Raw genomic sequence first — 17208 nt, forward strand, 5'->3', positions numbered from 1 at the left:
ATGAAACGGCAAATCAGCTGCTGCTCTAGTGAAGAAACCCAAGGTAAAACCCAAACCCGAGACTAAGTGCTTCTGTAATAAGGGGAACAACCACTAGAGCAGAATTACCCTAGATACTTGGTAGATAAGAAGGCTGGCAAGGTCGATAGAAGTATATTGGATATACATTGTGTTAATGTGTACTTTGCTAGTACTCCTAGTAGCACCAGGGTATTAGATACCGGTTCGGTTGCTAAGTGTTAGTAACTCGAAACAAAAGGCTACGGAATAAATGGAGACTAGCTAAAGGTGAGCTGACGATATGTGTTGGAAGTTTTTCCAAGCTTGATATGATCAAGCATCGCACGCTCCCTCTACCAAAGAGATTGGTGTTAAACCTAAATAATTGTTATTTGGTGTTTGCGTTGAGCATAGACATGATTGGATTACGTCTATCGCAATACAGTTATTCATTTAAGGAGAATAATGGTTACTCTGTTTATTTGAATAATACCTTCAATGGTCTTACACCTAAAATGAATGGTTTATTAAATCTCGATCGTAGTGATACACATGTTCATGCCAAAAGATAGTAATGATAGCACCACCTACTTGTGGCACTGCCACGTAAGTCATATCGGTATAAAACGCATGAAGAAGCTCCATATTGATGGATCTTTGGGCTCACTTGTTTTGAAAAGTTTGAGACATGCGAACCATGTCTATTGGTGTATATGCATGAAGAAACTCCATGCAAATGGACCGTTTTGACTCACTTGATTTTGAATCACTTGGGACATGCAAATCATACCACATGGGCAAGATGACTGAAAAGCCTCGTTTTCAGTAAGATGGAACAAGACAGCAACTTGTTGGAAGTAATACATTTTGATGTGTACGGTCCAATGAGTGCTGAGGCATGTAGTGGATATTGTTATGTTCTTACTTCATAGATAATTTGAGTGGATGTTGAGTACATTTACTTGATGAATCATGAGTCTGAATTATTGAAAGGTTCAAGTAATTTCAGTGTGAAGTTGAAAGATCGTCGTGACAAGAGGATAAAAGATCTATGATATGATCATAGAGATGAATATCTGAATTACGAGTTTGGCACAGAATTAAGACATTGTGGAAATAGTTTCACAACTAATACAGCCTGGAACACCATAGTGTGATGGTGTGTCCGAACATCATAACTGCACCCTATTGGATATGATGCGTACCATGATGTCTCTTATCGAAGTACCACTATAGTTTATGGGTTAGGCATTAGAGACAACCACATTCACTTTAAATAGGGCACTACGTAATTCCGTTGAGATGACACCGTATGAATTATGGTTTAGAGAAACCTAAGCTGTCATTTCTTAGAAGTTTGGGGCTGCGATGCTTATGTGAAAAAGTTTCAGGATTAAGCTCGAACCCAAAGCGGATAAAGTGCATCTTCATAGGACACCCAAAACAGTTGGGTATACCTCCTAATTCAGATCCGAAAGCAATAAGGATTGTTTCTTGAATCGGGTCCTTTTTCGAGGAAAGGTTTCTCTCGAAAAGTTGAGTGGGAGGATGGTGGAGATTTGATGAGGTTATTGAACCGTCACTTCAACAAGTGTGTAGCAGGGCACAGGAAGTTGTTCCTGTGGCACCTACACCAATTGAAGTGGAAGCTTATGATAAGTGATCATGAAGTTTCGGATCAAGTCACTACCGAACCTCGTAGGGTGACAAGGATATGTACTGCTTCAGAGTGGTACAGTAATCCTGTCTTGGAAGTCATGTTGCTAGACAACAATGAACCTACGAGCTATGGAGAAGCGATGGTGCGCCCGGATTCCGATAAATGGCTCAAGGCCATAAAACCCGAGAGAGGATCCATGTATGAAAACAAAGTGTAGACTTTGGAAGAACTACTTGATGGTCGTAAGGCTGTTGAGTGCAGATGGATTTTGAAAGGAAGACAGACAATGATGGTAAGTGTCACCATTGAGAAAGCTCGACTTGTCGTTAAGATGTTTTTTTTCCGACAAGTTCAAGGAGTTGACTACGATGAGACTTTCTCACTCGTAGCGATGCTAAGAGTCTGTTGGAATTATATTAGCAATTACTGCATTATTTATGAAATCTTGCAGATAGGATGTCAAAACATTGTTTCCTCAACGATTTTTGAGGAAAGGTTGTATGTGATACAACCGGAAGGTTTTGTCTATCCTGAAATATGCTAATAAGTATGCAAAGCTCCAGCAATCCTTCTGAGGACTGGAGTGAGCATCTCGGAGTTGGAATGTATGCTTTGATGATGATCAAAGATTTTGGGTGTATACAAAGTTTATGAGAAACTTGTATTTCCAAAGAAGTGAGTGGGAGCACTATAGAATTTCTGATGAGTATATGTTGTTGACATATTAATGATCAGAAATGACGTAGAATTTCTGGAAAGCATATAGGGTTATTTGGAAAGTGTTTTCAATGGAAAACCTGGATTAAGCTACTTGAACATTGAGCATCAAGATCTATAAGGATAGATCAAAACACTTAATAGTACTTTCAAATGAGCACATGCCTTGACGTGATCTTGAAGGTGTTCAAGATGGATCAGTCAAAAAGGAGTTCTTGCCTGAGTTGTAAGGTATGAAGTTAAGACTTAAAGCTCGACCATGGCAGAATAGAGAGAAAGGAATGAAGGTCGTCCCCTATGCTTAAGACATAGGCTCTACAGTATGCTATGCTGTGTACCGCACCTGAAGTGTGCTTTACCATGAGTCAGTCAAGGGGTACAAGAGTGATCCAAGAATGGATCACAGGACAGCGGTCAAAGTTATCCTTAGTAACTAGTGGACTAAGGAATTTTCTCAATTATGGAGGTGGTAAAAGAGTTCGTCGTAAAGGGTTACGTCGATGCAAGCTTAACACCTATCCGGATAGCTCTGAGTAGAGATACCGGATACGTATAATGGAGCAACAATTTAGAATAGCTCCAAGTAGAACAGTTATTTGGAATAGCTCCAAATAGAACGTGGTAGCTGCATCTAGGAGATGACATAAAGATTTGTAAAGCACACACGGATCTGAAAGGTTCAGACCCGTTGACTATAACCTCTCTCACAAGCATAACATGATCAAACCCAGAACTCATCGAGTGTTAATCACATGGTAAATGTGAACTAGATTATTGACTCTAGTAAACTCTTTGGGTGTTAGTCACATGGGGATGTGACCTTGAGTGTTAATCACATATCGATGTGAACTAGATTATTGACTCTAGTGCAAGTGGGAGACTGTTGGAAATATGCCCTAGAGGCAATAATAAATTGATTATTATTATATTTCCTTGTTCATGATAATCGTTTATTATCCATGCTAGAATTGTATTGATAGGAAACTCAGATACATGTGTGGATACATAGACAACACCATGTCTCTAGTAAGCCTCTAGTTGACTAGCTCGTTAATCAATAGATGGTTACGGTTTCCTGACCATGGACATTGGATGTCGTTGATAACGGGATCACATCATTAGGAGAATGATGTGATGGACAAGACCCAATCCTAAGCCTAGCACAAGATCATGTAGTTCGTATGCTAAAGCTTTTCTAATGTCAAGTATCATTTCCTTAGACCATGAGATTGTGCAACTCCCGGATACCGTAGGAGTGCTTTGGGTGTGCCAAACGTCACAACGTAACTGGGTGGCTATAAAGGTGCATTACAGGTATCTCCGAAAGTGTCTGTTGGGTTGGCACGAATCGAGACTGGGATTTGTCACTCCGTGTAAACGGAGAGGTATCTCTGGGCCCACTCGGTAGGACATCATCATAATGTGCACAATGTGACCAAGGGGTTGATCACGGGATGATGTGTTACGGAACGAGTAAAGAGACTTGCCAGTAACGAGATTGAACAAGGTATCGGTATACCGACGATCGAATCTCGGGCAAGTACCATACCGCTAGACAAAGGGAATTGTATACGGGATCGATTGAGTCCTTGACATCGTGGTTCATCCGATGAGATCATCGTGGAACATGTGGGAGCCAACATGGGTATCCAGATCCCGCTATTGGTTATTGACCGGAGAACATCTCGGTCATGACTACATGTCTCCCGAACCCGTAGGGTCTACACACTTAAGGTTCGATGACGCTAGGGTTATAAAGGAAGTTTGTATGTGGTTACCGAATGTTGTTCGGAGTCCCGGATGAGATCCCGGACGTCACGAGGAGTTCCGGAATGGTCCGGAGGTAAAGATTTATATATAGGAAGTCCTGTTTCGGCCATCAGGACAAGTTTCGGGGTCATCGGTATTGTACCGGGACCACCGGAAGGGTCCCGGGGGCCCACCGGGTGGGGCCACCTGCCCCGGGGGGCCACATGGGCTATAGGGGGTGCGCCTTGGCCTACATGGGCCAAGGGCACCAGCCCCTAGAGGCCCATGCGCCAAGATATAGGAAAAAGGGGAGAGTCCTAAAGGGGGAAGGCACCTCCGAGGTGCCTTGGGGAGGATGGACTCCTCCCCCCTCCTTAGCGCACCCCTTCCTTGGAGGAGGGGGCAAGGCTGCGCCTCCCCCCTCTCCCCTGCCCCTATATATAGTGGAGGGGAGGGAGGGCATCCATACCTGAGCCCTTGGCGCCTCCCTCCCTCCCGTGACACCTCCTCCTCTCCCGTAGGTGCTTGGCGAAACCCTGCAGGATTGCCACGCTCCTCCATCACCACCACGCCGTTGTGCTGCTGCTGGGTGGAGTCTTCCTCAACCTCTCCCTCTCTCCTTGCTGGATCAAGGCGTGGGAGACATCGTCGAGCTGTACGTGTGTTGAACGCGGAGGTGCCGTCCGTTCGGCACTAGGATCATCGGTGATCTGAATCACGACGAGTACGACTCCATCAACCCCGTTCACTTGAACGCTTCCGCTTAGCGATCTACAAGGGTATGTAGATGCACTCCCCTTTCTACTCGTTGCTGGTCTCTCCATAGATAGATCTTGGTGTTACGTAGGAAATTTTTTGAATTTCTGCTACGTTCCCCAACAGCTAGCCCCCAGAGGCCGCCGGCCACAGCCGTAGACGCGCGAAGGGCAATCCGCGTAGAGGGAATTTTTCGGATACTTCTCCATCACCAAAAATTATGAAAAAAATACCATCGTTCCTATAGCACATGTGCCACGTCGTGCAAAAAAACTCATGATTTTATTGCGCTCCGAGTATTTAGTAATATTGACGCCGCATCGTTACCGCAGAACGTCTACTACCGTGTCATCGCCGTCCGTGAGGGGGGGGGGGCACGCACCGGAGACGCGTCCCGCCTCTTCAGACATGCCACCACACCACCCCGAATATATGAGGGCCCGGTGCGATGCTCCGGTGGCATTGCTACCCCCAGTGCCCCCGTCTCGCCTAACCCTGTAGCGTTTGACCACGGGATCTAGCCCTTTGACTTTGCACGGACGGGCTTTGACCACTGGACCTCCCCACCCGGTTGTGTTAGGTCAGCCCATAGGAACACTTTGGAGCAACATCCGGGCCAGACCCAGAGCAAGATCCCCTCCGTGTAGACCCCACGCGTCCGTTTCCCCCCTCCAGGTGCCGGCGGCGGCGCCGTCCGTGAGGGGGGGGGGCACACCCCGGACACGCGTGCCGGGCGTTTGCAACCGCCACAACACTTCCAGACTTGTGAGAGGCCGCCTACGCAAGATTTGGCGGCATGCTAGCCCCCGGAGGCCACCGGCCACAGCCGTAGATGCGCGAAGGGCAATCCGCGTAGAGGGAATTTTTCGAATACTTCTCATCACCAAAAATTATGAAAAAATACCATCGTCCGTATAGCACATGTGTCCACGTCGAGGAAAAAAACTCATGATTTTATCGCGCTCCGAGTATTTAGTAATATTGACGCCGCATCTTTACCGCAGAACGTCTACTACCGTGTCATCGCCGTCCATGAGGGGGGGCCACGGACCGGAGACGCGTCCCGCCTCTTCGGACATGCCACCACACCATCCCGCATGTATGAGGGCCCGGTGCGACACTCCGGTGGCATTGCTACCCCCCAGTGCCCCCGTCCCGCCTAACCCTGTAGCGTTTGACCACAGGATCTAGCCCTTTGACTTTGCACGGACGGGCTTTGACCAGTGGACCTCCCCACCCGGTTGTGTTAGGTCAGCCCATAGGAACACTTTGGAGCAACATTCGGGCCAGACCCACAGCAAGATCCCCTCCGTGTAGACCCCACGCGTCCGTTTCCCCCCTCCAGGTGCCGGCGGCGGCGCCGTCCGTGAGGGGGGGGCACACCTCGGACACGTGTGCCGGGCGTTTGCAACCGCCACAACACTTCCAGACTTGTGAGAGGCCGCCTACGCAAGATTTGGCGGCATGCTAGCCCCCGGAGGCCGCCAGCCACAGCCGTAGACGCGCGAAGGGCAATCCGCGTAGAGGGAATTTTTCGGATACTTCTCCATCACCAAAAATTATGAAAAAAATACCATCGTTCCTATAGCACATGTGCCCACGTCGTGCAAAAAAAACTCATGATTTTATCGCGCTCCGAGTATTTAGTAATATTGACGCCGCATCATTACCGCAGAACGTCTACTACAGTGTCATCGCCGTCCATGAGGGGGGGCACGCACCGGAGACGCGTCCCGCCTCTTCGGACATGCCACCACACCACCCCGCATGTATGAGGGCCCAGTGCGACGCTCCGGTGGCATTGCTACCCCCAGTGCCCCCGTCCCGCCTAACCCTGTAGCGTTTGACCATGTGATCTAGCCCTTTGACTTTGCACCGACGGGCTTTGACTAGTGGACCTCCCCACCCGGTTGTGTTAGGTCAGCCCATAGGAACACTTTGGAGCAACATCCGGGCCAGATGTTGCCATGGGCCTATGGGCTGACCTTACACAACCAGGTGGATACGTCTACTGCTCAAAGCCCGTCCGTGCAAAGTCAAAGGGGTAGATCCCGTGGTCAAACACTACAGGGTTAGGCGGGGCGGGGGCCCTAGGGGGGTAGCAATGCCACCGGAGTGTCGCACCGGGACCTCATACAAGCTGCGTGCCGGGTGCCTACGCCTGCCACCATGCTTATATAATCGTAGGAGGGCCACCGCAACACTTGGCGGCATTGCTACCCCCCAGGTACCCCGTCCCGTCTAACCCTGACACAAACGACCGCCGGGTCTATCCCTTTGACTTTCGCTGGACGTAGTTTGACCGGTGGATCTTTTCACCTTGTTGTCATAGCCCAGCCATAGCTACACCCCCAACACAGTCCCGGCACAACCCACCCCAAGATTCCCTCTGCGTCGGCCCGACGTGGCCGTTTCCCCCCTCCGGGGCACGGCGGCATCGATGCCCGTGAGGGGGGAGGGGGCACACCCCGGAGCCGCGTGCCTGCGCCTGCCACCACGTTTCCACAACCGTAGGAGGGCCCACCGCAACACCTGGCGGCATTGCTACCCCCCACAGGTACCCGGCCCGTCCCGTCTAACCTCTCTGTGACACGACGGAAGAAGGGTCGTGTGGGGGGCAATCGATATATGTTTTCTGTACATTTAAGTTAATGAAATTAGTATTGGAAAAAAAATAAAAAATAATAAGAGAAAAGACAAAAAATATTATTAGAAATCTATGCCTACGGCAAAGCCGTCGGCATAGCTATGGCCACGAAACGGTAGAGCCCTGGATCGATGACGTGGCAAAAACCATGGGCCAGGCCTATGCCGACGGCCTAGCCGTCGGCATAGAAATGCCACCCCACGGGACCGACAAATGACGCGAATCGATGACGTGGCGGCGCGGCGGATCGATGACGTCGGCATAGCTATGCCGACGGCCACCGTTAGCCCGTCGGCGTAGCCTGACGCCGTCAAACTGCCGTCGCCGCCCGGGTAGACGGGCCCACGCGATATGCCGACGGCCTGCTCTATGCCGACGGCCCCCGTCGGTATATTCGGAGAAACGCCGACGGCTTATCTATGCCGACGGCCCCCGTCGGCATAGATGGCTATACGCCGACGGCTTTAGTTGGGTCGTCGGGGTATGCCCATATATGCCGACGGGGGCCGTCGGCATGGATACGGCCATCGGCAAAACAAGTTTTTCTGGTAGTGGGTATCATGAGCTAGGTTGTTTGAAGGCCGTGGACTGTTGATTCAGAGGAAGTATCGAGTTTGAAATGCAGTCGGTTGCGGTGTGGTTCTCTGCAAGATTGAAGAAAGCATATCAGTGGAAGGCACGTGTACACGCAGCAAGCTTGATGTGCGGCGATGGATCAGGAGGATCGATCGGTCAGAAACGCAGAAGCGGCCGCGGCGAAAGCGCACTCGAGAAGGCGTCAGCGACCAATCGATTGGGATCATGCAGCTACGCCAGGTCATGGAGCGGCCATACGCGTGACGTGTCCAGGCGCCGGAAGTCCATGTGGGGCAGCGCGGCATGCCGGAGCTGCAGGGCATCGGCGCGGTGCTGCGTGTCGGAGCGGTAGAGCTTCAGTGCAACATGCCGGAACTACGGCGGAGCTGCAGGGCATCGGCACGGTGCTGCGCGTTAGAGTGGCAGAGCTACAGCGCAACATGCCGGAGCTGCGACAGGCCGCCGGCGCGGCGTTGGGCCACCGCGTGCCGGTGTCGTGGCTGCAATGAAGCATGGCCTGAGCTGTGATGGGCCGCCGGCACTGCATTGGAGCACCGCACACCTGTGTCACGGCTGCAGTGAAGCATGGCCAGAGCGGCAGCAGACCGCCGGCGTTACGTTGGAGCACCGCGTGCCGGTGTCGCGGCTGCAACGAAACATGGCCGGAGCTGCGACGGGCCGGCGACGCTGCGTTGGAGCACCGTCATGCCGGTGTTGGATGCATCGCCGCGCTGCCGAACACCCAGCCCCGCTGATGAGGGTGTGTGGCTCCTGCTTCCGCGGCGACTCGTGATTGTTGTTTAAGTGTGAATCAAACGACTGTAAGGGAAGAATCAGATGGATGTGCAACGCCCATAAAATTATCAATATTTCCGAATGGCAAATTTTACATTGCATTTTTTTGACGTGAATGGCAGGAGCCCTGCCTTTGCATTATAGTAGGGGAAGAAAAAGGGTACAGAACGGATTCCCCTTCGGGGAGTGTCTGAGTTTAGACACTCCTACATCAGCGAACTGAAAGCCACTCATACACACTAAAACAAAAACAAAGAACACTCACACTCTCTCCCTCCAGGCATCCCTGAAGCATCTAACATCCTCTTGAATTAGGCCCGTAAGAGCAAAAGCCGATAATTCCTTTAGCTCGAAAATTCTTCTGTTCTGCTCCTTCCATAAGTTCCACAGTATGTATGCCGCCAATGTGATCTCCTCGTTTAATTTCTCTTTTGGCCGGTTTGCAATGCACAATCTGTCCCAGCATTCCCCGATGGATTGGGCTGTGGCAGCAATATCCCACAACGCAGCATTGGGTTGCCAGAACTGGAACCAAACCTCTTTTGAATAAGAGCACAGCAACGCGGTGTGATCCGCAGTTTCAGGCTCCTGGTCACATAATTTGCACTTATTGTTGTGAGGCCATCCTCGAGCTCGAAGTCGATCTGCAGTCCAGTTTCTGTTCTGAAGCAGTAGCCAGATGTAAAACTTAACTTTTCCTTCCATTTTACTTCGCCATACTCTGGATAGCCATGGCTTCTCAATCCTTGTGAGAAATTGCGCCGCATATGCTGAGCGTGCAGTGTACATACTATTTGCAGCAAGACTCCAAGCAATTGCATCTGTTTTCGGCAGCAATGCAATTTGGTTCACCTCCTCCCATAGTTGCACGAACTGTGTGAGCTAGTCGATGTTGTCCATTCTTTGCAGCCCCTGCATCCATCTTCCATCCCGCAATCCTTCCTTGACAGTTATCTTTTTGAATCTTGCAAGCTTGAACAGGGCCGGTGCTTTATCACTTGGGGCCTCCCCGTTGAGCCAACGGTCTCTCCAGAAACTTGCGATGTTTCCATTATTGCCTAGCATTATCCTCATGCAACTATTGAACAGTTGTTTATCAGTGTCATCACAAGGTGTTGCCGATCCCTTCCACGGCCTATCTCTATCTTCCCATCTAAACCACTCCCATCGCAACCTTAAGGCCCTGCTGAAACACTTGATGTTTTTGATCCCGAGCCCTCCATATTGCTTCGGTGAGCACACTTGTTTCTAGTTTACCAGACTCTTTCCCCCTATTGTTCTGTCCTCTGCCTCCTAGAGGAAAAAAATTCGTAGTTTGTCCACCTTTTTTATAAACCACTTGTCCGGTGAGAAGGTCGTCAGAAAAAAAGTTGTTGTAACCGTGACCACCGAATTGGTATACACCAGTCTTCCCATTCTGTTTAGGTATCTTTCTTTCCTGGGCATCAGCTTCCCAGCTATCTTATCAATCAGCGGTTGCACCTGCACTCTCTTTGGCTTTCGTACCCCTAGAGGCAGTCCAAGATACTGGCAAGGGAGATCATCGTGCACTCCCCGAAAATTTGCCATAAGAGGCAGTAGATCAATGCCGGCGCATGAAATAGGTTATGCCACCGTCTTCTGAATGTTTGTTTGAAGACCTGAAGCATCTCCAAATAACTTCAAAATGGCCTGCACAGCATGAAAATCACTTTGCACTGGGATGATGAAAAGTGCCGCGTCATCGGTGTAGAAGCTTGATCGAAATCACTCAATGTGAATATTCAGAGGCGCCAGAATCCTTCTTTCTGTGGCCAAGGACAACAATCTTTGCAGCGGCTCCATTGCTAGAATGAATAGCAAAGGGGAAAGGGGATCCCCCTGCCTTAAACCTCTCATATGCAGAAACGGCGATCCCGGGGATCCGTTCAACAACACTCTTGAAGAGGAGGAGGAAAGTATCAAAGTGATCATGTCCCTCCACCTCTGCCCAAATCCCATTGCCTCCAAAACCTCAAGCAAGAAACTCCATGAGACAGAGTCAAACGCCTTGGCCACATCGAGCTTGAGGAAAACCAGAGGGGCTTTGGCCGAGTGCGCGGCCTTGAGAACATTCCTCACATAGAGGAAGTTATCCTGAATTGAACGTCCCCGGATAAAGGCACTCTGATTATGCGTGACCAGGAAGTTTATCTCCGGGGTGAGCCGAGCAGCCAACATCTTGCTCACCAGCTTTGGGATGCTATGAATGAGACTAATAGGTCTGAAATCGTAGGCATCCTGTGCCCCCTCCTTCTTTGGCAGCAACACAACGTTTGGCGTGTTAATGAGCTTCCAATTCTGTCCTCTGAGGCCGGCGACACAATTTACAGCAGCTAACAGATCCATCTTAACTATTTGCCAGCATCTTTTGAAAAAAGCACCCGTGAACCCATCCGAACCTGGTGCCTTTTCACCATACGATTCGGAGATCGCAGCCAGCAACTCTTGCTCCATAAAAGCTCCATCAAGATGCCTCAAATCGCACATTGGAAGGCCGAGAGTTTCCTAGTTTAGCTCCGCAGTTCTGGCAAAAGGTGTTCCCATGAGGCCCTTGAATCTATCGAAGAGGATTTTGGCCTTGGCAGCATGGTCAGAAACAGGACCATTGGCACCATTCAGCCGCGGAATATAGTTTTTGCGTCTCCTCCCAGAGGCTCGCAAGTGGAAAAAACGCGTACTTGCATCACCCTCTCTGATTTCAGCCATTCTTGATTTTTGTCGCCACCTGGCTCTATCCAGAGCAGCAAAGCCGAGCAGCTTGGTCTTCAGACATGCACGTAGCTGCCTCTCTCCATCTGATAACTGCCTCTCCTCTTGTGCCAAGTCCAGGTTGAAGATCACCTCCGTAGCTGCAGCCGAAATGAAAGCAGTCCACCTCATCTTTTGCTTGTTCCAAGACTTGAGCGCCTTAGCTGTCCTAGCGAGTTTCGTGTGCAATGCCCTGACCGGATCAGCAGAAACAACTTCCTTGCTCCAAGCTTGGTTTACCACCTCTTCGAAATCATCACATCTGAGCCAATGATTTTCAAACCGAAAGGCCTTTTGCTTGTTTATCTCCATTCTCCGCAGCAGAAGGGGGCAATGATCGGATATGTTGGTCGAGGCAGGCGATAACTTAAAGTGGGGGAAAGTAGCCTCCCACTTATTGGTGACCATAATTCTATCTATCTTGGTTAGGGTGATGTTTTCCCTCTCGTTTGACCAGGTGAACCTTCTTCCAATCAGTGGAAAATCAATTAATTGAAGATCATGCACAACCCCTCTGAATTTTCCCATCATCCGCAGATTTATGTTAGAGTTGCTCTTGTCACTTTCCCGGCAGAGTCTCCGAGGATCATCCACCTGGGCAGCAGGTGTTGCTTGATCGGCTTGATCTCATCAATGAATGCCAACTTGTCAGCCTCCGCCTGCGGCCCATAGACCCTAGTTATTGACCATCTTTGCCCGACTGTCTTGTTTCTGATCGTTTCAGAGACAGAATGTAGTCCCGCTGCCAATGGTTCAGCCATTAATTCATGGTCGTCAGTGCAAACAATTAGAATTCCTCCTCTGGATCCAACCGCTGGCAGAGCGATGAAATGTTCCCCAAATCTCGGTCCCAGAGCCTCAACCACTATGCTCCTGGTCATGTCGCAGATCTTTGTTTCTTGCAGACAGACTATGTTGTAGTTTAGGCCAGCCACAAACAGTTGCACAGCCCTCCTCTTCGCCAGATTATTCAGTCCCCTCACATTCCAATTCAGAACGGTAAAATCCATAAATCAGATACAATAATACTCAACTCTGAAACTGCCCCCCCTCCTGGAGCGACTTGGTACAATCAGGCAACAAGAAACCAAGACTCGAGCTACGCACGACAGCAGGAACACCCACCATCCTAAACAAAGACTGAAGAAGACCACTAACATAATTAAACCTGGACACCAACACATCTAAAGAAACCTGCGCAATCAGACGCAGATCGCCTGATCTTGCCCGCTGATCCCCTTGCTCTTGCGCTTGCCATGTCCATCAGCATCCATCAATCGATTCCACTGCAGCAATGAAGTTCCTGTATAGCGGCTTCTTTTATAGCTCCCTATATCTCTGCAGATCCGCCACGGGAGCAGCGGCCGCGGGCACGTCAGCTTGCGAGATGCCGCTCTTCTTGAGGAGGACCAGCTTCACCTTGTCCATCGTGGAAAATCCAGTTTATGGCTTGCTGGCCAGCCTTCCACTGCTTCTTTTAGCAGGCGGGTCCGCCCGGCTCGCCGCCATCTTGCCGCCGTCGACCAGCGCCTGGAGCAGAGCATGGGTTGGGGGAGAGGAGCAGGCGATGAGGAACATGTCAAGAGGGTCAGACACCGCGCTGCCATCTCCTAACTCCTCCAGCCCATCCCCACCCACAGCCGCCTTTTGCAGATCATCAGCCTGTAGTCCATCTTCGGGCGGCCCATCATCATTTTCATGGAAGAGCCCAGCGGATGGCAGCAGCCCATTTGTTGGGCCTTCCCGCGGCGAGTGCGGCCCAAAAAGCTCTGGCTGCTCTCCCTTTTCCTCGGTCAAAATTCCTTCTCCCGCCTCTCGCTCCTTCTCCATGCATGGGATCCCTCCGAGTAGCGCACATTCACTAACACCCTGAGCAGGATGAGAGAGGCCATGCACCTCAGCCATCTCGCCTCTGAGCGTCGCCCCCCCTTCCTCTTCTAGCCTGGCTCCTCCTTTCCCGCTCTGCACCACCTCATCGCTCTGCCCCAATGGAGCCATCATCAGATCCTGCAGACTTTCACGAGCAGGGGCCGGCCGTAGCTCCTCCAGCTCCGTCTGCCCCTCTCTCCCCCATTCCATTCTTTGTCGTGGTCTCCACTGCCACCACCAGCTTCTCAGTCCATTGGTCAACTGGTCCCAGCGCATCGCCCAAGCAAGCAAACGGGTCTGAGCCCCCGGGCCCGCCATCCATCCCCGTCGAATCGATGAGCGGCAGTACCACCGCATCGATCGCCAGCTGATCGGCGTGTCACCGACCACCAGCACCTCCGCCGCCTGTCGTGCCTCCCCCACCATGCTGCTCCCGCCTTCCTCCGATCTACTGGAACCCCGGACTGGCCTCCCTGTAGCCATAACCGCTGCCATATGATACGTCCATTTTGCATCATGCTTTTATATCAATATTTATTGCATTATGGGATGTCATTACACATTATGTCACAATACTTACATATATTCTCTCTTATTTTACAAGGTTTACATAAAGAGGGAGAATGCCGACAGCTGGAATTCTGGGCTGGAAAAGGAGCAAATATTAGAGACCTATTCTGCACAGCTCCAAAAGTCCTGAAACTTCACGGATGATGTTTTCCAAATACATAAAAAATACCGAGCGCAAGAACCTCACCAGGGAGGCCACACCCTTCCCACGAGGGTGGGGGGCACGCCCTACCTCCCAGGGCGCCCCCCTACCTCATGGGCCCCCTGGTGGCCTTCCGGTGGCCATCTTCTGCTTTATGGAGTCTTTCGATAGGAAAAAAATCATAAGCCATCTTCTCGGACGAAACTCCGCCGCCACGAGGCGGAACCTTGGCGGAATCAATCTAGGGCTTTGGCGGAGCTGTTCTGCCGGGGAAACTTCCCTCCCGGAGGGGGAAATCATCGCCATCATCACAACGCTCCTCTCATCGGGAGAGGGCAATCTCCATCAACATTTTCATCAGCACCATCTCATCTCAAAACCTTAGTTCATCTCTTGTATCCAATTCTTGTCTCCAAGTCCGGGATTGGTGCTAGTAGGTTGCTAGTAGTGTTAATTACTCCTTATAGTTGATACTAGTTGGTTTAATTGGTGGAAGATCATATGTTCAGATCCTATATGCATATTAATAACCCTCTGATTATGAACATGTTTATGCTTTGTGAGTAGTTACTTTTGTTCCTGAGGACATGGGAGAAGTCTTACTATTAGTAGTCATGTGAATTTGGTATTCGTTCGATATTTTGATGAGATGTATGTTGTCTCTCCTCTAGTGGTGTTACGTGAACATCGACTACATGACACTTCACCATTAGTTGGGCCTAGAAGAAGGCATTGGGAAGTAATAAGTAGATGATGGGTTCCTAGAGTGACAGAAGCTTAAACCCTAGTTTATGCGTTGCTTCGTTAGGGGCTGATTTGGATCCATATGTTTCATGCTATGGTTAGGTTTATCTTGATACTTTTGTTGTTTTTGCGGATGCTTGCAGTAGAGGTTAATCATAAGTGGGATGTTTGTCCAAGTAAGGACAGCACCCAAGCACCGGTCCACCAACATACCAAATTATCAAAGTACCGAACGCGAATCATATGAACGTGATGAAAACTAGCTTGACGATATTCCCATGTGTCCTCGGGAGCGCTTTACATCATATAAGAGTTTGTCCAGGCTTGTCCTTTGCTACAAAAGGATTGGGCCACCTTGCTGCACTTTATTTACTTTTGTTACTTGTTGCTCGTTACAAATTATCCTATCACAAAACTATCTGTTACCACTTATTCCAGTACTTGCAGAGAATACCTTGCTGGAAACCGCTTATCATTTCCTTCTGCTCCTCGTTGGGTTCGACACTCTTACTTATCAAAAGGACTACGATATATCCCCTATACTTGTGGGTCATCAAGACTCTTTTCTGGCGCCGTTGCCGGGGAGTGAAGCGCCTTTGGTAGGTGGAATTTGGTAAGGAAAAATTTATATAGTGTGTTGAAATTTACTGTCACTTGTTACCATGGAAAGTAATCCTCTGAGGGGCTTGTTCAGGGTATCTTAACCCCGACCAGTAGAGCAAAGAGTTGCTACTCAACCTACTGAACCTACTGAACCTACTGAAAATGAATATGAAAATGAAAATGCTTGCCTTGAAGTTCCTTCGGGTATGATAGAAAAACTGCTAGCTAATCCTTTTCTAGGAGATGGAACAAAACATCCTGATGAACATTTGATATATGTGGATCAAGTTTGTGGATTATTTAAGCTTGCAGGTGTACCCGGAGATGTTTTTAAGAAGAAGGTCTTTCCCTTATCTTTGAGGGGAGATGCATCGACATGGTATAGGTTATGTGATGATATGAGGTCTTGGAATTACACACGGTTGAAATTGGAATTTCATCAGAAGTTTTATCCGATGCATCTTGTTCATCGTGATCTCAATTATATATATAATTTTTGGCCCCGCAAAGGAGAAAGCATCGCTCAAGCTTGGGGAGGCTTAAATCAATGTTATATTCATGCCCCAATCATGAGCTCTCAAGAGAAATGATTATTCAAAATTTTTATGCTCGGCTTTCTGGTAACAATCGCACATGCTTGATACTTCTTTTGCTGGCTCTTTTATGATGAAGACTATTGAATTCAAATGGGATTTATTGGAAAGAATTAAACGCAACTCTGAAGATTGGGACCTCGACAATGGTAAGGAGTCAGGTATGACACCTAGTTTTGATTGTGTTAAATCTTTTGTGGATACCGATATTTTTCGTAAATTTAACACTAAATATGGACTTGACTCTGAGATAGTAGCTTCTTTCTGTGAATCTTTTGCTACTTATGTTGATCTCCCCAAAGAGAAGTGGTTTAAATATTATTCTCCCATAGAAGTAAAAGTAGCCGCACCTATTAAAGTTGAAGAAAAGACTATTACTTACAATGATCCTATTGTTCCTACTTCTTATGTTGAGAAACCACCTTTCCCTGTTAGGATAAAGGATCATACTAAAGCTTCAACTGTGGTTCGTAAAAGCAATATTAAAACATATACACCTCCTGAGCAAGTTAAAGTTGAACCTAATATTGCTAGTGTGAAAGATCTCTTGTCTGATAACATTGATGGGCATGTTATTTATTTCTGTAATGAAACTGCTAGAATTGCTAAACCCCGTGATAAAGATAAACCTAGACCTGTAGTAGGCATGCCTGTTATTTATGTTAAAATAGGAGATCATTGTTACCATGGCTTATGTGATATGGGTGCTAGTGCTAGTGCAATACCTTATTCCTTATACAAAGAAGTTATGCATGATATTGCACCTACTGAGATGGAAGATATTGATGTCACAATTAAACTTGCCAATAGAGATACTATTTCACCAATGGGAATTGTTAGAGATTTTGAAATCTTGTGTGGGAAAACTAAATATCCTGCTGATTTTCTTGTTCTTGGTTCCCCAGAAGATAGCTTTTGTCCCATTATATTTGGTAGACCCTTCTTAAATACTGTTAACGCCACCATAGATTGCAAAAGAGATGTTGTTACTGTCGGTTTAGATGATATGACTCATGAA

The sequence above is a fragment of the Triticum dicoccoides genome, chromosome 5A (genome assembly GCF_002162155.2).
Source record: "Triticum dicoccoides isolate Atlit2015 ecotype Zavitan chromosome 5A, WEW_v2.0, whole genome shotgun sequence".
In the NCBI taxonomy this organism is placed as follows: Eukaryota; Viridiplantae; Streptophyta; class Magnoliopsida; order Poales; family Poaceae; genus Triticum; species Triticum dicoccoides.